General features: G+C 42.4%; 1 protein-coding gene across 1 annotated transcript in view; it reads right to left on the reverse strand.

Annotated features, from left to right (window-relative positions):
- Window positions 1–18,689, reverse strand: part of ZRANB1 (zinc finger RANBP2-type containing 1) — a 68,557-nt gene extending 49,868 nt beyond the window's left edge. Inside the window, exon 1 of the mRNA XM_018041151.1 lies at window positions 18,587–18,689. The gene's annotated coding sequence lies outside the window, so the exon portion shown is untranslated. The remainder of the gene's footprint in view (window positions 1–18,586) is intronic.

Raw genomic sequence — 22,357 nt, forward strand, 5'->3', positions numbered from 1 at the left:
CCTGGGTGGCACAGTGGATAAGAATCTGCCTGCCAATGCAGGGGACATGGGTTCCATCTCTGATCCAGGAAAATGCCACACGCCACTGAGCCCGTGAGCCACAATTACCGAGTCCACGTTCTAGAGCCCGTGTGAGCCCCTGTGCCACAACTGCTGAAGCCCTCACACCTCAGAGCCCATGCACCGCAACCAGAGTAGCCCTTGCTGTCTGCAAGTAGAGAAAGCCCCATGCAGCAGTGAAGACCCAGCGTAGCCAAAAACAAATAAATACAGCAAAGTGTGTAAAAACCCTCACTCGCAGAGTCTCACATTCTTCTATGTAAAGACTCACTTTAGGGGGGAGAGATAAATTGGATGCCTGGGATAGACACATGCACACTACTATACATAAAATAGACGGCTAATAAGGACCCACGACTGCACTGCACAGGGACTCTACTCAACACTCTTTAATAGTATGCTATGTGCTCAGTCGTGCACAACTCTGTGGCCCCAAGGACTGTAGCCCACCAGGGTCCTCTGTCCATGGGATTCTCCAGGCAAGAATATTGGTGTGGGTTGCCATTTCCTTCTCCAGGACATCTTCCCAACCCAGGGATAGAGTCTTTAAAAAGATTCACTTTATTCATTTTGCAAATAAACACTTTTTAACTTTTCCCTGCTCCATCTGTGACAAACTCCAAGAGTCAAGTCCAAATTTTAAAATATGCACTTAATATTAAGTTAATGATCACTTAATATACCTAAACAGTATCAAAATCCTATTTCTAAAACAAAGCTATATCAATAAATTCATATACAATACCACCAATGAATTATTTGTTCCAAATAATGTATCAAACCTGAATGCGACTGAGCTTTGAGATGTAACCACCAGTTTATAGGATCATAGGGGATAGAGACTCAAACTGATTCAATGGAGATGCAATCAGTAAATTCCCATGGGTTTGTGTATATTAAAACTTGTGCTTAGTTGCTCAGTCATGTCTGACTCTTTGTAATCCCATGGACTGCAGCTTGCCAGGCTCCTCTGTCTTGGGGTTCTCCAGGCAAGAATACTGGAGTGGGTTGCCATGCCTTACTCCAGGGGATCTTCCCAACCCAGGGATCAAACCCAGCTCTCCCGCACTGCAAGCAAATTCTTTACCATCTGCGCCACCAGAGGAGCCCATATTAAAACTTAAATATGTGATAAAAATTAAACACTGAACTGATATTACAAAGTTATTAAAATTTTAAGGTGTGATAGATTAACAGTATGGTATCTATGTTTCTAAAAGAGTACTTCTCTCTTAAGAGACACATGCTGCGTTATTTACAGTATTATGTCTTGAATTTGCTTTAAAATAATCCACTGGGGAGAAGCAAGAATATAAATGAAACAAGACTGGACATGTGTTGCTAACTGGGTGATGGATTTACACGAGAATTCATTCTCCCAGTCTCTCTGTATGTGTATTTGTTTGAAATTTTTCACAATGAAAAGTTTTTAAAACCTATCAAGAAGGTAACAAGTGCTATTACAGACTAAGAATCAAGCCTTTAATTCTAAGACTAGATTGCTAAAACGAGAAAAGGAGCAAGAAGCAGTATATCATGTATTGTTAAGACTGTTATTTAAAACTTGGTCCAGGGTCCTGTGATATTCTACGAACTGTTTACTAGTCTATAGAGAAAATGAGTAATTTTATTAGCAATTTTAAAGAATAATTTTATGATTGCTGAAAATAGTAGTAAAACATCTGTGTGTGTGTTTGAGATGCAATGCTAAAACATTTGAAAAACCTAATCTTTTTACAACTCACAGGTATGGTCCATTAGAGAGAGAAAACGTATCACAATATGAACCAGCTTCTCTCACGCTAAACCTGCAGATGAGCATCACACTTCAGAAAACCAAGACAGACTTAAATTGGAGTGAAAAAAATCCATCTTTTCAACATTTCTCAGGAACCCAGGCAAAAACCCTTAACAAAATAGAAACAAATCAAATCCAACGATGTATAAAAAGAATTCTACATCAGAACTAAGTGGGGTTTATTCCAGATATGCAAGCTTAGTTCAATGTTCAAAAAACAATACACATAACACATCCTATCAACAGGCTAAAGAAAAAAAAAATCACATGACCACATATATACATGAAGAAAAAGTATTTGATAAAATCCAACATGATAAAAAAAAAAAAAAAAACACTCAGCAGATTTCAGGGGAACCTTCTCAATGCAATAAAGAGCATGTACAATAAACCTGCACATCAACTCTACACTTGACAGTGAGAAACTAGACACTTTTCAGCCAATATCCATATTGGGCAAGGTGGTCACCCCCCACCACTCCTTTTCAAAGTCAAACTGGAAATTCCTGCGAGTATTGTAAAATAAGAAAAGAAAGAAAAAGGATACAGATTGGGAAATAAGAAATAAAATTGTTTATATTCACAGATGACAGGATTGTCTACGAAGAAAATTCAAAAAAGAATCAACAAAACTAAAGCTATTACAGGATTATAACAGGATTACAGGATAAAGGTTAAGTAAGTCCATTGCTTTCCTATATACCAGCAATAAACAAATGGAATTTGAAATTTAAAACACATCACCATTTATATCAGCACCCCCAAAAACGGATTACTTAAAGTCAGAGAACTTGGTGTTCTGACTTCTTGCCTTACTATACAGCTACAGCGGGCCTCCCTGGTGGTTCAGATGGTAAAGAATCCATCTGCAATGCGAGAGACCTGGGTTTGATGTCCAGGTTGGGAAGATCCCCTGGAGAAGGGAATGGCAACCCACCCCAGTATTCTTGCCTAGCGAATTCCATGGACAGAGGAGCCTGGCAGGCTACAGTCCATGGGGTCACACAGAGTCGGACACAACTAAGCAACTGTCACTTTCATACAGTTACAGTAATCAAAACACTGGTACTGGTGAAAGAATAAGTCAATGAAATAGAATAGAGAGCCCAGAAATTGACCCACACATACAGAGTCAACTGATATTTGACTCGAATAAGGAAAGGCAATACAATGGAGAAAAAATCCTTTCAAAAAATTGTGCTGAAACCACTGGACATCCACATGCAAAAACAAAAATGGCTCACAAACCTTACACCCCTCACAAAAATTCCCTCAAAATGGATCACAGACCACATGTTAAATTGTTGTTCAGTTGCTCAGTCATGTCTGACTCTTCGCAACCCCATGAACCATGCAGCACACCAGGCCTCCCCGTCCTTCACCATCTCCCGGAGCCTGCTCAAACTCATGTCCATAGACTCGGTGATGCCATCCCACCATCAATCCTCTGTCGTCCCCTTCTACTCTTACCTTCAATCTTTCCCAGCATCAGGGTCTTTTCCAATGAGTCAGCTCTTCGTATCAGAGGGCCAAAGTATTGGTACTTCAGCTTCAGCACCAGTGCATCCAATGACTATTCAGGGATGACTTCCTTTAGAATGGACTGGTCTGATCTCCTTTATGTACAAAAGGGACTTTCAAGGGTCTTCTTCAACAACACAGTTTGAAAGCATCAATTCTTTGGGGCTCAGCCTTCTTTATAGTCCAACTCTCACAACCATGCATGACTACTGGAAAAACCACAGCTTTGACTATATAGACGTTTTGTCGGCAAAGTCATGTCTCTGCTTTTTTTTTTTTTGTCTCTGCTTTTTAATACACCGCTTAGGTTTGTCATAGCTATTCTTCCAAGGAGCAAGGGTCTTTTAATTTCGGGGCTGCAGTCACCATCTGCAGTGACTTTGGAGCCCAAGAAAATGAAATCTGACACTTTCCACATTATCCCCACCTATTTGCCATGAAGTGACAGGACCAGATGCCATGATCTCAGTTTTTTGAATGTTGAGTTTTAAGCCAGCTTTTTCCCTCTCCTCTTTCACCTTCATCATGAAGCTCGTAGATCCTCTTCACTAAAATGCAGAGCTATAAAATTCCCAGAAGATAATATGAAAGGAAATCTAGATGACCTTGACTATGCCAATGACTTTTCAGTTAAAACCCAAAGACACTATCCATGAAAGATATACTTGATAAACTGGTTTTATTAAAATTGAAAATTTCTGTTCTACAAAAGACATGGTCAAGAAAATGACAAGACAAGCCAAAAAATAGGAAACAATATCTGATAAAGACTGTTATCCAAACTATAAAGAGCTCTTAAAACTCAATAATAACAAAACACCCTAATTAAAACAAGGGCAAAGACCTGAACAGACACTTCATCATCAAACAAGATATACAGATGGCAAACAAGCATAAGAAAAAATACTCAACATTATACCTCATTAGTATGGGGTCGCACAGAGTCGGACAGGACAAGCGACTTAGCAGCAGCAGCAGCAGAGAATTGCAAATTAAGACTGCAATGAGATATGACCACACAGCTCTTAGAATGACCAAAATCCATAACACTAACAACAAATTCTAGAAAGGATACAGATCAACAAGAACTCTCGTCCACTGCTGACTGGAATGAAAAGTGATACAACTAAGTTGGGAAGAGTTTGGCAACTTCTTCCCTTGTAGCTCAGTCGGTAAAGAATCCACCTCCATTGCAAGAGATGGGGGTTCAATCCCTGCGCTGGGAAGATCCCCTGGAGAAGGAAATGTCAACCCACTCCAGTATTTTTGCCTGGAAAATCCCATGGACAGAGGAGTCTGGTGGGCTACAGTCCACGGGGCCCCAAGGGTCAGACACAAGTTAGCGCCTAAACCACCACCAGTGTTTCATCGTTGTTCAGTCACTAAGTCATGTCTGACTCTTTGCGAATGGACTGCTCTGTCTATGGGATTTCCCAGGGAAGAATGTTGGAGTGGGTTGCCATATCCTTCTCCAGAGGACTTTCCCGACTCAGGGAATGAACCCACATTTTCTGAATTGGCACACGGGTTATTTACCACTGAGCCACCAGGGAAATCCCTATTCTTGCCACATTGTTATTGTTCAGTCGCTAAGTCATGTCCAACTCTTTGCAACCCCATGGACTACAGCAAGCCAGGCTCCCCTGTCCTTCACTATCTCCCAGAGTTTGCTCAAACTCATGTCCACTGAGGCGATGATGCCATCTTATCATCTCATCCTTTGTCACGCCCTTCTTCTGCCCTCAGTCTTTCCCAGCATCAGGGTCTTTTTCCATTAAACGGGCTCTTACCACCGATTCAGTTCAGTCGCTCAGTCGTGTCCGACTCTTTGCGACCCCATGAATCGCAGCACGCCAGGCCTCCCTGTCCACCACCAACTCCCGCACTCAGACTCACGTCGCTCGAGTCAGTGATGCCATCCAGCCATCTCATCCTCTGTCGTCCCCTTCTCCTCCTGCCTCCAATCCCTCCCAACATCAGTCTTTTCCAATGAGTCAACTCTTCCCATGAGGTGGCCAAAGTACTGGAATTTCAGCTTTAGCATCATTCCTTCCAAAGAAATCCCAGGGCTGATCTCCTTGTAGTCCAAGGGACCCTCAAGAGTCTTCTCCAACACCACAGTTCAAAAGCATCAATTCTTCGGCACTCAGCCTTCTTCACAGTCCAACTCTCACATCCATACATGACCACAGGAAAAACCATAGCCTTGACTGGGTGGACCTTAGTCGGCAAAATAATGTCTCTGCTTTTGAATATGCTATCTAGGTTTTCTTCCAAGGAGTAAGCGTCTTTTAATTTCATGGCTGCAATCACCATCTGCAGCGATTCGGGAGCCCCCAAAATAAAGTCTGACACTGCTTCCCCATCTATTTCCCATGAACTGATGGGACCACATGCCATGATCTTCGTTTTCTGAATGTTGAGCTTTAAGCCAACTTTTTCACTCTCCTCTTTCACTTTCATCAAGAGGCTTTTTAGTTCCTCTTCACTTTCTGCCACTAGGGTGGTGTCATCTGCATATCTGAGGTTATTGATATTTCTCCCGGCAATCTTGATTCCAGCTTGTGTTTGTTCCAGTCCAGCGTTTCTCATGATGTACTCTGCATAGAAGTTAAATAAGCAGGGTGACAACATACAGCCTTGACGTACTCCTTTTCCCATTTGGAACCAGTCTGTTGTTCAATGTCCAATTCTAACTGTTGCTTCCTGACCTGCATACAGATTTCTCAAGAGGCAGGTCAGGTGGTCTGGTATTCCCATCTCTTTCAGAATTTTCCACAGTTTATTGTGATTCACATAGTCAAAGGCTTTGGCATAGTCAATAAAGCAGAAATAGATGTTTTTCTGGAACTCTCTTGCTTTTTCGATGATCCAGCAGATGTTGGCAATTTGATCTCTGGTTCCTCTGCCTTTTCTAAAACCAGCTTGAACATCTGGAAGTTAATGGTTCACGTATTGCTGAAGCCTGGCTTGGAGAATTTTGCGCATTACTTTACTAGCATGTGAGATGAGTGCAATTGTGTGGTAGTTTGAGCATCCTTTGGCATTGCCTTTCTTTGAGATTGGAATGAAAATGGACCTTTTCCAGTCTGTGACCACTGCTGAGTTTTCCAAATTTGCTGGCATATTGAGTGCTGCACTTTCAGGATTTGAAATAGCTCAACTGGAATTCCATCACCTCCACTAGCTTTGTTCGTAGTGATGCTTTCTAAGGCCCACTTGACTTCACATTCCAGGATGTCTAGCTCTAGATGAGTGATCACACCATCATGATTATCTGGGTCATGAAGATCTTTTCTGTACAGTTCTTCTGTGTATTCTTGCCACCTCTTCTTAATATCTTCTGCTTCTGTTAGGTCCATACCATTTCTGTCCTTTATAGAGCCCATCTTTGCATGAAATGTTCCCTTGGTATCTCTAATTTTCTTGAAGAGATCTCTAGTCTTTCTCATTCTGCTCTTGTCCTCTATTTATTTGCATTGATCGCTGAAGAAGGCTTTCTTATCTCTTCTTGCTATTCTTACCATATGACCGAGCAATTGTGCATCTTGGAATTTACTCCAAGGAGTTGAAATTATAGGTCCATACAAAACCCTGCACATACATGTTTATAGCAGCTTTATTCATAACTGCCAAAACTTGGAAGCAACCAAAGTTCAGAAGGTGAATGGATAAACTGTAGTACATCCAGACAAGAAAATATTTAGCACTAAAGAAAAATCAACTAACAAGCCATGAAAAGACATGGAGTAACCGTAAAAGCATATTATTAAGTGAAAGAAGCCAGTCTGAAATGGCTATATTCTGTTTGATTCCAAGTACACAACATTCTGGAAAAGGCAAAACTATGGAGATTAAAAAAAAAGATCAGGGGATGGTGAGAGGAAGGGATGAACAGGCAGAACACAGAGGATTTCTAGGGCAATGAAACTATTCTGTATGACACTATAATGGTGGATACATGTCATTATACATTTGTCAAAACCCATAAAATGTACGTACCAAAAATGAACCTTAATGTAAGCTATGTACTCTGATTGGTAATTATGCATCATAGTAGACTCATCAACATAAGAAATGCACCACTCAGGTGCAGGATGCTGATGGTAAAAGGTTATGCATGTGTAGAGTGAGGAGTATAAAAACTTTACTTTCTGCTAAATTCTGTAGTGAACCTAAAGTGCTCTAAAAAATAAAGACTGTTTTAAAAACCTACTTCTTAACAATGTTTTTAGTCACTAATATCCAGGAAATATGTTCTTTAGTCCTCAGAATGACAGGAAGTTTTAAAAACTATGTAGCTTTTGATGTGAACTTATTAATAAAACTGCTTTAAAAAATAAAATGGGTTTCCCTGGTGGTCCTGTAGTTAAGAGTCCACCTTGCAATGCAGGAGATACAGGTTCGATCCCAAGTCTGGGAAGAGAGCACATGCCTCAGAGCAACTAAGCCCATGTGCCACAACTCTTGAGTCCACCAGCCCTAGAGACCCATCACAGCAAGAGAAGCCAGCACCACAAGAAGCCTGCACACCGCAACCTGAAAGCGGCCCCGCAAAGCAACCAAGACCCAGTGCAGCCAAAGATACGTGAATAAACAGAATTGCAAAAAAAAAAATTAAAAATGAAATCTGAAATATGCTCACACCCAACATTTTAAATTTTTAAAAGACACTGAAATTAACATGAAGGGCTCCCACTAGCTAAATGTGAATCAACTCAAGCACCCACACAAAAATAGGAAAAGATTTTTGAAGTACTGACTAAAAGAAAACTCCGTAAGTCTCCGAACAAATAAATAAATAATGGAGAAGAAAAGCTCTTCCTTACAACAGAAATCAAATAAATGCAGAAGGACTACTGGATTAAAAATTCACCATTTGGCAATCTTCCCACTAGAATTTAAAAAAAAAGATCACGAGTGAACATTAAAACTAGTAGGTGAAAATTTGAGTATTAACAGGATATTTAAGTAGTCTCTAAGTATTTCCCCCAAATCATAACTGGTTATGTCACAAAGCCAGCAGACACCTTAACTAAATAATCAAAGTTAACCACACCGGGAAAAACATCATTTGCCTTTTGTTATATTGTTCTAAGAACAAAACTGTGTGATATTCTTGCCAAAAAGTACATCCTCTGACTACAATCATGAGAAAACATCAGAAATGCCGCATTAAGCGACTTTCTACAAAATTGCATGAGTGTGCTAAGTCACTTCAGTCGTGTCCAATTCTTTGTGACCCTATGGCCCGTCAAGCTCCTCTGTCCACAGGGTTCTCCAGGTAAGGATCCTGGAGTGGGTTACCACGCCCTTCTCCAGGGGATCTTCCTGACCCAAGGATCAAATATCCGCATCTCTTCTGTCTCCTGCATTGGCAGGCGGGTTCTTTACCACTAGTGTCACTTGGGAAGCCCTAACTACAAAATTACTAATCCTATATTCTTCAAAAATGTATCATGAAAAATAAGGACGTTATCGTTCCAATTAAAGGAGCTTATAAAAAACTAGGCAATAGACTGCAACGCATGATCTCAGATTTTCTTTTGTCTTTATAAAGAACATTAACAGAACAACTGGCAAAATTTAAGTAAGATTTATAGAATCTTATTCTTAAGAATTAAATCACACTATTAACTTCCTGATTTTGATACCTCTATTGTGGTTACATAGGAGAAAGCCAATACACACTGAAATATTTAGAGATTAAAGGGTATCAAGCCTGCAATTTACTTTCAGACAGTTCTGGTGGGAAAATATATTTGTATTTATATGTGTCCAGGTGCGTGCATGCTCAGTCGTGTCCTACTTTTTGTGACCCTGTGGACTATAGCCTACCAGGCTCCTCTGTCTGTGGAATTTTCCAGGCAAGAATACTGGAGTGGGTTACCATTTTCTCCTCCAGGGAGTCTTCCTAATCCAGGGATCAAACTTGCATCTCTTGTCTCATGCATTGGCAAGCGGAGTCTTTACCACTGAGCCACCTGGGAAGTCCACGAAACAGGTACACAACAGTCCTTCTATATGAGAGCAAATGTGGCCTCCTATATCCCAAATATTTCTCAAGAACTGTCAGTTCTTTCTACCGCAACCACCAAGTCTTAGTTCATTATTTCTCTCAACTATTTTATTATTTTAACTGGTCTTCCTACCTTCATACTTCACATCTCCACCAAAGCAATCTGTTTAAAAAAAAAAAAAATCTGGTGTTGCTATTCAGCAACTTTAAAAATGTCAACACCCCACTAAAGTTAAAAGTCTTAAAAAGAACATAAAAGATCCTTAACAAACACAAACACATGTGTGCATCAAGAATATCTGACAGTATTTTCCTTCAGTGATTTACTGCCTTTCACCAAAGCATTATTAAGGGAAAATGTACTGTACTTTACTTTGGGAAGATGAGCTCCATCTCTCGATATTTTAGAGAAGAATGCACTGCACTTCTTAGATGTGAGTTCATGCCCCTCTCCACCTGTTACTGAGTCGGGGATTTTACCAAGTCCTTAAGACCCAAGGCTCTTCACCTGAAAAAATTATGATGTCTTACCTGTCTTTACTTGGGGGCTAATACCACTAATCTCAAGATCTACATCCTATAAATAATATGAACAAATGTCAGTCTGAATTAACACACCTTCGATTTTATATGAAGCTTCAGATCACAGAACATTTGTATTATTTCACTTCATCTTCAGAACCCTCAGGTACTTTCCAAACCCTAGGATACAGAATCCCTCTGAGGTACAAGTATCTTCATTTTTATGACAATACATCTGTGGCTTCAGGAAAGGTAAAATGAACTTGCCCACAGTTTAGGAACTTGCCCAAACTTCAGGAAGTAAAGCCCAAATTCTGACTTCTATTTTTCCCAACTAATACACCACAGCCTTCCAGAGTTACAAAAACATTTTCACAGAATGAAATGCGACTATTAGATTACAAAATGGACTGACTGCATAGTCGCTGTGTCTGGCTACCACAAGGCATTGCCACTACCTCCAGAGCAAGTCCCCAAATCTGAGTTTTTCTCCAGATTACCCTATCATGCCCCTCTTCCAAGCCACCAACCAACTCCCACGTGGATTACTATGTAACCTCCCCACTAATCTTGGTGCTTCTATTCTAGCCACTATCCTCGCATAGAAGTCAGATGGATCCCTTAGGAACGTAAACCAGGTTACTACATAAGGTCTTAAACCCTACTCACTCAGAATAAAATTAAGATTTCCCCAGTCCTTCTTGCAAATCTTTACATAAAAGTGGATTTCATTCTGTTCCTTTTACAAGCAAGCTCAGTCTCTCCATGAGAGTTTTCTAGGAGCAATCTCCTCCGCCTAGAATTCTCTCTCCCTAGATTTTCACATGGCCAGCTCTTGTCATCAAAAACTAGATTTAAATATGACCTCCTCAAAAATCTTCCCTCACCACACTGATGTCATTCTCCAGCACATCACCCTACTTTCATTACATTACGGGCAGAGCGCTTATCACCACCTGGGTTTGGTTTGGGTACTTGGTTGTTTGCTTCTGTTTTTTCCTTGTTTGCTCTCTCTATATACTAGAATGTAAATACAGATTTTAAACTTAATACAACATATAGCCTCATCATATCCCCTCCCCACACAGAGGCAACCCTTCCTTCTTCCTACCTGTAAAGATGATCCACACTGGAGAGGATCATTTCTCCTTTCTATTTTCCAGCTCCTCGACAATACTAGCTCTAAGGGAAAATGAGGAGTAAGGACTGGAGAAGAGTAAGGCACTCACAGCCAGGTGTTAGGATCAATATTCCAACCTCTACCACATGCTTAAACCACACTATACCCTCTGCAGGTCCTTACATGTGACATGGAATTGTCACGTCTCCACCCCTTCATTATACATGGCTGCTTCTGCACACAATGCTCTCCCATCCCGCTTATATCTATGTGTGTACAGATGTGTATATATACACACATACACATACCTAGAAACCTTCTTCAAAGCCTAGCTGAACTGTGTCCACTCCTGTGCAACCCTTCTTGGTGCAACCACAATCTTGGGCTAAATTAATTCAGTCCTTTCTTTACCACTTCACAGTACTCTGTTTAGTGGATTAAGGTTTGTTTTGAATGATCAACTGTAAAAAAAAAAAAAACAACTCATTTTAATGTCTGTATAAACAGAGCTTGCTATAAAACAGCCGCTCACTGATCATTTAGTCAACAAAAAGCAATTCACTATTCTACTGATATCGAAGGATAGTATTTCAAACAAAGATTAACCAAAGTTCTGCAAACTGCTATCATTCCCAGGTTTAAAAACAAACTTTACCGTCATTAAATACCAAAAAATGAAGTTAATTACCCACCCCAATCAGAAAAGGATTTAAAAGTGACTTGTTAAAAGTTACAGAAATGATGTCTTGCCCTCAGAATTCCAATCTCAAGGATACTGCTGCAACCCTCAGTATAACTCCATTTCTCCATCTGCAACGTCAGGATAATTTCTTCAGACACCCAGGGAATGCTGCCTTGCAGTAATCAATTTTAGTTGAGAATAATTATGTTACTAAAGCTAACTGAATTTCAGCAAATGATGCTGGGACTACTAGACAGCCATCTGCAAAAAGAGTAAAGTTGGATCTCTATCTCACACTACATACAAAACTCAAAATTATCAAAGAGCTAAATGTAAGAGCAAAAACTGTAAAATTTGTAGAAGAAATGCAAATCTTCTTGACCTTGGATTAGATAATGGCTTCTTAGAGATAACACCAAAAGCATAAATGACAAAAGAAAATAGATAAACTGGACATCAAAATTAAAATCTTTCTACTCCAAAGAACACCACCGACAAAGTGAAGAGATAACCTATGGAATAAGAGAAAGTATTTGCAAACCACTTGCAAATCATCTGACTTCTATCCAGAATATATAAAGAACTCTCACAATCCAACAATAAAAAGACAAATAATCCAACTGAAAAATGGGCAAAGGATTGTAATAGACATTTCTCTAAAACTACACAAATGACCGATAAGCACGTGAAAACATACTCAACACCATCAGCCATTAGAGAAATGCAAGTAAAAAACAGACGCCACTTTACTCAGATGGCTATAATGAAAAAGACAACAAGTGGTAATGAGCATGTAGAGAAATGGAATCCTCATAATACACTGCGGGAAGAGAACAGTCACAAAGTCCCTCAAAGGTTAAGCACTGAGTCACCATGAAGTGAAGTCGATCAGTTGTGTCCGACTCTTTGCAACCCCATGTACTGTAGCCTACCAGGCTCCTCCATCCATGGGATTTTCCAGGCAATAGTACTGACTGGAGTGGATTACCATTATGTAACCCAGCAATTCCACTCCTAGGTATATACCCAAGAAAAATGAAAACTTATGTCCCCACAAAAGCTTGTACACAATGTTCATAGCAGCATATTTCATAAAAGCCAAAACATAGAAAAAACCTAAATGTCCCTCAAAGAATAGAAAAATATAAACAAAATATGATTTACATCCATATATGGAATATTCATTATTCAGCCATAAAAAGGAATGAAGTACTAATATATGCTACAACATGGATAAACAGTAAAACATCAAACTAAGTGAACAAAGCCAGATACAAAAGGTCATACCCAGAAAGTTCCAAAAAGCAAAACTTGAATATACACACACTGACAACTACTTACACAGCATTTATATTATATTAGGCTTTATAAGTAATCTAGAGATGACTTAAAGTGTAAAGAAGGATGTGCATAAACCTATGGACCTAGACAAACCTAAAATACTCGGTTATTTCATATAAAGGAACTGGATACCCCTGGATTTTGATATCTGAGGGGGATCCTGGAGCAAATCCCCCATGGATACTGAGGGACAACCATATTGTATGATTCCTTCATGGCAAATAAATGGGCAGAAAATGGAAAACAGTAACAGACTTTATTTTCTTGGGCTCTAAAATCACTGCAGATAGCGACTGCAGCCACCAAATTAAAAGACCTTTGCTCCTTGGAAGAAAAGCCATGACAAACCTAGACAGCGTATTAAAAATCAGAGACATCACTTTGCAGACAAAGGTCCGTATAATCAAAGCTATGTCTTTTCCAGTAGTCATTTACAAGAGTTGGCCCATAAAAAGGCTGAGCACCAAAGATTGATGCTTTCAAACTGTGGTGCTGGAGAAGACTCTTGAGAGCCCCCTTGTACATCAAGGAGGTCAAATCAGTTAATCCTAAAGGAAATCAACCCTGAATATTCATTGGAAGGAAGGACTGATGCCGATATTCCAATACTTTGGCCACCTGATACAACCGACTGGTTGCAGAAGACTGATACTGGGAAAGACTGAGGGTAAGAAGAGAAGGGGACAACAGTGGATGAGATGGTCAGATGGTATCATCGACTCAGTCTGAGCAAACTCTTTGACAGGGAAACTTGGCATGCTGCAGTCCATGGGGTTCCAAAGAGTCGGACATGACTGAGTGACTGAACGACACGACTGAGTGACTGAACAACAACCAATTTATACAGAACAGGCAAATCCACAGAGAAAGTAGATTTCCAGTTGCCAGGAACTGGGGCAAAGGGAGATGACTGCAAATGAGTACAGGGTCTCTTTGGAGGGTGAGAGATGTTCTGAATAGTGGTAATGGTTATGTAACTTTGTGAATACACTAAAAACTAATGAAATGAATACTTTAAAAGGGTGAATTTTACATGAACTAAACTTATTTAGTTATATGAACTAAGTTTATTTAAGCTGTTTAAGATTTTAAAATTTGGACCATTGTTGATGTCTTTATTGAATTTGTTACAACACCGCCTGTTTTATGTTTTCATTTTTTTGCCACAAGGCATGTAGGATTTTAGCTCCCTGACCAGGGATCAATCCTGGATCCGCCAGCAAATACCCTAAGCTGATATTTTTTTAAATTAAGAAACACCTGGAGATGTGCAACTGACTTCCAACAATGCTTTTATCTATTTGAATAGTTTTTACTTATGTAAATTCAATCCACATAAAAATCTGACTTGCCAAACAATACAAAATAAAAAACCAAAATTGCGTTGTGTTGCTTGAGAGGGAGTGGGGCAGTCTGCCCTCAATAAATTAACTATAAAAATAAAGGAAATAAGTGTTTTCATTACCGAAAAGTTCATTAGGCACCTGAAAAATTATTAATTTTATTTCAATTTACCTAACCAACCTCCATTTTAAAATTCCAACTAATGACTCCTGACAAACCAAAATACCAGAGAGCAAAGAATGCTTGCTGATCCTGACTTCTCAAGTGGTAAAACTACTGATGTAATTCTATGAAAGTCCCTTTTACAAATGCAAGTAGCCTAAGTAAAAATGCTTAGTGTTTCTGGAAAGTTAACAGACTAATTTTAGCTTCAATTATGCTAAAAAGGTTTCTGAAGGTTAAAAAAAGTTTTTACGTAAACTAGTTTCTAAAAACCAATCAATTTTAAGGGGGAAAAAAGTATTTTGATGAACTGGAGGAAGAGCACAAGTTTCCATATAGATGCAGTGGATAAATCCAAGATGATTTACTGCTAGGAGACTCGGTATCCACAAACCATCAGGCCTCCCACTCACACACACAACACAACACGAACACACACACCTATTTTCCAACTGCATCAGCAACCACCCATGTACCGCATAATTACATGTATTATCTTTGGTAAACAAAACTACTATGGACCAGTTTGTTCGTGTTTTCCTTCCAACAGTGTTGACAGGTAGCAGTGAATCACACTCTCCTGAGCCTCACCTGCCTCATGATCAGTGACACATGCGGCCAACAGCTGAGGTGAAAGACGCAAACTGAGATGACAGATGAGCGTCCCCTCCCAGGATGCTGATGCTGCCTGTCAACTTCCCTGGTGGCTCAGTGGTAAGGAATCCGCTGCGATGCAGCTGACACAGGTTCAATCCCTGGATCGGGAAGATCCTCTGGAGAAGGAAACGGCAATCCACTCCAGCATTCTTGCCTGGGAAATCTCATGGACAGAGAAGCCTGGTAGACTACAGTCCATGGGGTCACAAAAAGTGGGACACGACTTAGCAACTAAACATCAACAGCAGTACAAATATGGAACAACCAACCCTTAATGTCACTGGTGCCAAATTCAAACCCAAGTAACTGGCCCAGAGTCAAAGATGAAATAAACCACAGACCTGTAGTACTTATTTTTATTCGAATAACACAATTATCATTATCAAAATATTAAGCATCCTCTATAGAAAGAATTACGCTGATAATGTTGCTTAGTTTCTAAACCGTGTCTGACTTTGGGTGACACCATGGACTGTAGCCCACCACCAGGCTCCTCTGTCCATGGGATTCTCCAGGCAAGAATACTGATGTGGGTTGCCTTCTCCAGGGGATCGTCCCAACCCAGGAATAGAACTTGCATCTCCTGCTTGGCAGGCAGATTTTTTTTTTTTTACACTGAGACCCTTAGATATAAACATACTGGCAAAAAAAAATCTTTTAGAGATTGTCATAGTTTCCAATGGACTGCAGCACGCCAGACTTCCCTGGCATGCTGCAGTCCATGGGGTCGCAAAGAGTCAAATACTACTGAACTGATAGTTTCCAGTATTTTGCCTCATAAATCAAAGTTCCAGCAACTCCAATACTTAGAGAAGTACAAACTTCATATTCTAGAACATCTCTAAAACCAGAAACACTCTGTCAGACTATGTATCCATATTTTCAGAGCGTAATATATGGTGCACAGATGTAGGGCTTAGGGTTCATACCCAATCCTCAAAGTTCTTAAAAATCTAATTGGGAAGTAGAATAAAAAGATAAATTGAAATCCAGGCCAGCATATTCTAAAAAGGAGAAAAAAAAGCGAGGAAAACAGTCTCTCACTGCAGAGGTGAGACTAGATCTCGGGGCTGAAAAGCCAAGAAGGCTCCTCAAGGCCAGAATAAAGGGAATATCCATGAACACAAGAAGAAGAGGGTTTCAAATAGAAAGAAAAGCACAAAGAAAGGCCAAGAGGAGCAACTTCAAAGGAACAACAAACAAGTTAGTTTGGCTGGAACTAAAGATTCACAAAGGCAAGAAATAAGAGTTAAGATTGAAGAATGGATCAGGGCCAGATTATAAAGAAACCTGAAAACCACACCAAGGAGTTAAAACCTTACTTTGGGAGTCTCTGGAAGTTTTTACGTTGCGTGTGAGACGGTGAATGTTAACATGCGTAAGATAGTATCTACTCAAAGCATTAGTGAAGCACAAATACTCCAGGTGAAACACATCACCAGGAGAAAAACGTACTCAAAGTCCAGGTACAAGAGCTTCTTTGGGGGGAAGGAGGGAAGTGAGCAGCAGTGCACAAATACTGACACTGACCCAAGTTAAACAAAAAGCTACAGAGGTCTACCTTTGCAATCCCCGTTTGTTTGAAGTTTCCACCTATTATAAAAGCAAGCTAAGCATAAAAGCACACTGAACAGCTCTTACTGTATCAGTTACACACAGGAGGCAATCTACCTCAAACATCCTACACCTGGGTCATGAGTTCCCAACCTATGCGAACCCTCAGATTTTAAATGTAATATGCCAAAACCTTTATCAGTGTACAGAACTGAATCAAGGCCACAAGCTTTAAAATACTGTGCAAGAGTTCATCATACTAACCCAAGCACACTTCAAAAATAAATGGTGTCTCAATGCTCCCAAGCATTAATAAAAGGGGTTGAAACAACAGAAATTAAAATCCCTCATGACATTCAAACAGGATCCTCCCCAAAGATTAAAATATGCCACTACTGTTCTCTCAGTGCCACTAACAGCCCTATAAAAACAATGTTATGAAATTTTAGCATAAGAAGGTGACTGCATATCTTGTCAAGAGCTAAAAATCAAACAGGGAAGCAGGGTTCTAAATTTCTTTATAATTGCCTCATTTAATTAATAATACTAATAACCAGGAGGAGAGGTCCAGCTTAATTTTTCACAAACGTAGTTTAGATGATTTTCCTAAGGCCCCTGGCACAGGCCAAGATCAAAATTCCTCATGGTTTCCCCTGGCTTATGGTTTGAACACTGAGTCATCCATGCTTGATCAAAACATGGGTACCCTTGAGGTCGCACAAGTGATAAAGTCAACTAAAAAAAGAGACCTCAGGAAAAAAACACTCATTATATAACGTTTCTAAGAGCGAAAGATTTCTCATCAACTGTATTCCTAAAACATTTTTGTACATTTCTGTACATTTAATTTATTGACAACAACGTAACAGATCATAGGGGGAACACACAGACCACAATACTTGGGTGGAAGGGGACGGCGTTTAACCTGATACAAGTCTACGGAGTTACGGTATCAATCGACTGAAATACCAAATTCTCTGCCAGAAGAATTTCCAAACACCGGGGTTATCTCAAAGATAAGTGGGGTTGGCTCAAACTTCCAGGCTGAACCTCAACTGCTGGCCCCTCGAGCTTAACATGCAAGTATTCATTATGGTCCTTTTGTCTGTGGAATGACCCCACACACCAAGCCACAGGCAAGGAAATAAGGTAAGTGTGCACGGAACCATCGTTTATTGCGAGCGAGAGGGCCAATCTTTCCACTAGTTCCAGCTTCTCCCCCTCACCTGCCCCCACCGCCCCTCAGCCCACCCCTGTCGGCCCCCACCTTCATTTTCTGAGAAAAAGGGAAACAACGGGAGGCCACCGCGGGAGGCCGAGAGGAAGCCGCCGGGGGGGTTGGGAGGTGGGCTGAAATACAAGTTTGGGGGGACCGGTACCAACTTGTGGCGACGAACCCAAGTACTGAGGGCCCTATTGCAGAGACCAGCCCGTAGGTGGCAGGAAAAGAAGTTGGCGGGGGGGGCGTAATCTGGCGGAAGAGAGGCGGCTGGGCAGGCTGCGCGTCCAGCAGCGGCGGACCGATGGTCGGTAAACAAGCCGGGCGGACCCACACCCTCCCACAGCCCCGGGCCTGTCCCCTCACTAGGAAAGCCCAAGATGGAAGCGCGGCGAGGCCAGCCCGTGCCCCCTCCCCTCTCCTCGCGGGCGACGCTGCCCCCGGGGGTGGGGTGGGGGAAGACGCAGAGGGGGGTGCCCGGGAGACCGGCGACCAGGGTGCCGTGAGGGAGCGAGGGGCCGGGCAGGCCGAACGGCGGGGCCGCCAGGGGCCTGAGACAGGGCGCCCTCCCCGGGGGCCCCGGTTACCTGGCGGCGGCTCCTCCTCCAGCTCCTGCTCCTCCTCCCCGTCCGACGCTCGGCGCCCGGCAGCCGCGGCGGCGGCGGCGGCGGCGGCGGCGGCGGCGGCGACTCCCCCCCGAGCAGCCCGCGGCGACGAGCCGAGCCCGGCCCCTCTCCGCCTCCCTCCGCGCCTCCGCCCGCCCCGCTGCTGCCGCCTCCGCCCTCTCCCCACAGTCAGGACATGGTCTCCGCAGGCCCGCGCGCGGCTCCCACTGCCGGAGGCGGGGGCAGAGGGGCGGAGAGCAGGCGCGGAGGCGGGGGGACGCCGAGGGGAGGGGGGAGCCAGGAGGGGGGGCTGCCTCGGACGCAGCGGGCTCCTAATGGCGGCGGTGAGAGGCCCCGGAGCCAAATAAACCCTGCGGGTAGCCGCACAACGTCAAGTCCGGACCCCGCAGCTCGTCGCCCTGTCATTGGCCCCGAGGCCGCCAGCGGCGTAGCCAATGGGCGGCTGCCTCTTTCCAGGCGCTGGAGGCGGGCGGTGGAGAGCTGACGTCACGCAGGCGCCGGCCCCGATTGTGAGGCCGCACCGCGCGCCAGCCCCCCAAACCCCGCCCACTTTGCGGAGGCCAGGGCTGCGGAAACTCGGCGACGTGAGGGGGACGCAGAGAGGCGACCGTGCGGGATACGGAGACGCGGACGGGGCGATCAGGAGGGATTCTCCTGGCTACTTAACTTCTCGTGTCGCCTCTGTGCTACTGACGCGTCAGAAGTCTTAAGTCAACCCCCACGTCTCACCAACTGAACTGCTTAGTGACAGTTCTGCATCACTTTTTCTTAACACAGTTTCAGATTCTTGATAAGACACCAAAGAATATAAATGTTTCATTTCAGTTCAGTCGCTCAGTCGTGTCCGACTCTTTGCGACCCCATGAATCGCAGCACGCCAGGCCTCCCTGTCCATCACCAACTCCCGGAGTTCACTCAAACTCACGTCCCTCTAGTCGGTGATGCCATCCAGCCATCTCATCCTCTGTCGTCCCCATCTCCTCCTGCCCCCAATACCTCCCAGCATCAGAGTCTTTTCCAATGAGTCAACGGTTCACATGAGGTGGCCAAAGTGCTGGAGTTTCAGCTTTAGCATCATTCCTTCCAAAAGAAATCCCAGGGCTGATTTCCCTCAGAATGGACTGGTTGGATCTCCTTGCAGTCCAAGGGACTCTCAAGAGTCTTTTCCAACACCACAGTTCAAAAGCATCAATTCTTCGGCGCTCAGCTTTCTTCACAGTCCAACTCTCATGTCCATACATGACTACTAGAAAAACCATAGCCTTGACTAGACGGACCTTTGTTGGCAAATTAATGTCCCTGCTTAAATGTTTAGGTTGAGGTAATTTAATTTTTATGTAGCTACTTTTTACCACGTCTATTTTTATTCCTGCTGCTGACTAAAAAAATGTAGTCACAACCTGAAAGGAGAGAGTTGTTTTATTTCGTGGGAATGTTAAGGGCTCCGAGCCTGGGAGAGATCGTCTTAGTTCAGTCAGTTCAGTTCAGTCGCTCAGTCCTGTCGGGCTCTTTGTGACCCCACGGACTGCAGCACGCCAGGCTTCCCTGTCCATCACCATTTCCCGGAGTCCACTGAAACTCATGTTCATTAAGTCAGTGATGCCATCCAAAGAATATAATTTAAATCACATCTTCTGTCCTCCCCTTCTCCTCCTGCCTTCAATATTTCCCAGCATCAGGGTCTTTTCTAATGAGTCAGCTCTTCGAATCAGGTAGGAGTTTCAGCTTCAGCATCAGTCCTTCCAATGAATATTCAGGACTGATTTCCTTTAGGATGGACTGGTTGGATCTCCTTGCAGTCTAAGGGACCCTCAAGAGTCTTCTCCAACAGCACAGTTGAAAAGCATCAATTTTTCAACACTCAGGTTTTTTTATGGTTCAACTCTTACATCCATACATGACTATTGGAAAAACCATAGGTTTGACCAGACGGACCTTTGTTGGCAAAGTAATGTCTCTGAATTTTAATATGCTGTCTAGGTGGGTCATAACTTTTCTTCTCAGTAACTCTGAAAAAACTGCTCCAAGGAGGCAGGGAGGAAATCAGGCTATATACAAGTTTGCAACAAAGGGAGCAGGCGGTCTGAAGGTCAAAGATCAGGTACCAAGTTAAGGAATTTAGCTTTCTATGTGCGGAAAGATGCCAGCCCCTGGGCTCCCTGACTTCCCTCCTTTCTTGTGTACCTCAGCTGTTTGGGGGCTAACCCTGTTTCCTTGTGCATCTTAGGGAGTGGCAGCTGGCTGCTTCTTGCATCCCCCCAGCTCCTCAGCAGTCACCGTAGGGGTGGCAGCGTCTGCTGGATCTCAGTTTTGGGAGCCCTCATTGACATTTGGAAGCCAGAAAACGCTGATGGCTGTGATAGTTCTTGTTGGTTAACATGGCAGGAGATATTTTCATTTCACACTGCCTTCCAGGCAGCTATCCATTTATATTTGTGTATGTGTAAATTTATAGTGTATATTACTCAGATACATACATATATACATAATGAGAAGGCATGGAGTTATATGCCAGTTACGTCTCAAAATTAATTTAAAAAGTCCTAGAGAGTTTGTTTTTTGCTCTCTTCTACTACTTTCTAGCTCTAGTTTGGGGAAAACCTGATTTTCTAATGCCTGCCTTTTCTGTAAGTGGTAAGGACCCCAAGTTCTAAAGAGAATATGTTATATGGTGATGTTTTGTATCTTTCTTTCTATCTTTCTTTCTCTTTGTTTTTTACTGTTGTTGTTCAGTTGCTAAATTATGTCCGACCCTGCAACCCCACCCACTGCAGCACGCCAGGCTTCCCTATCGTTCACTCTCCTGGAGTTGGCTCAAACTCATGTCCATTGAGTCGGTGATGTCATCCAACCATCTTATTCTCTGTCGCCCCTTTCTTCCCCTGACCTCAATCTTTCCCAGCATAAGGGTCTTTTCCAGTGAGAAGGCTTTTCTAGTCAGGTGGCCAGACTATTGGAGATTCAGCTTCAGTATCAGTCCTTCCAATGAATGTTCAGAGTTGATTTCCTTTAGTATTGACTGGCTTGATCTCCTTGATGTACAAGGGACTCTCAAGAGTGTTTTCCAGCACCACAGTTCGAAAGCATCAATTCTTCGGTGCTCAGCCTTCTTTATGGTCCAACTCTCTCATCTGTACATGACTACTGGAAGAACCATAGCTTTGACTATACGGATCTTTATCGGCAAAGTGATGTCTCTGCTTTTGTAGATACACTGTCTAGATTTGTCATAACTTCCCCTCTTTTACTGTGAATGTAGTCAAATAGCCTAAGTCATTTAGTCATTTACTAAAACCCCATGAGTATATCATATTTTTCTGGCTGGAAAAGTGAAAGTCTCTCAGTCATGTCCACCTCTTTGGATCCCATGGACTATACAGTCCATGGAATTCTCCAGGCCAGAATACTGGAGTGGGTAGCCTTTCCCTTCTCCAGGGGATCTTCCCAACCCAGGGATCGAAGCCAGATCTCCCACATTTGCTTTTCTCAATGAGACTTCACCTTATACTTTTCATACTTCAAATTTATTTCAAGAATTTGAATGGACCATAAAAACACAACAAGTCTTTAAAAGTTGTAAACCTCTTTAAAAGTTACCAGTTGGGGAACTATAGTACTGTCAAAGCATTTAATAATAGCATTTCTATTGAAGTTCTCAGCTTCAATAGAAAGAATTTATTAGTCAGAGTTTAATTGGATTTTTAAAACTTGGATGGAAACCTCATTTAGTAA

The sequence above is a fragment of the Capra hircus genome, chromosome 26 (assembly GCF_001704415.2).
Source record: "Capra hircus breed San Clemente chromosome 26, ASM170441v1, whole genome shotgun sequence".
NCBI classification, from domain to species: Eukaryota; Metazoa; Chordata; class Mammalia; order Artiodactyla; family Bovidae; genus Capra; species Capra hircus.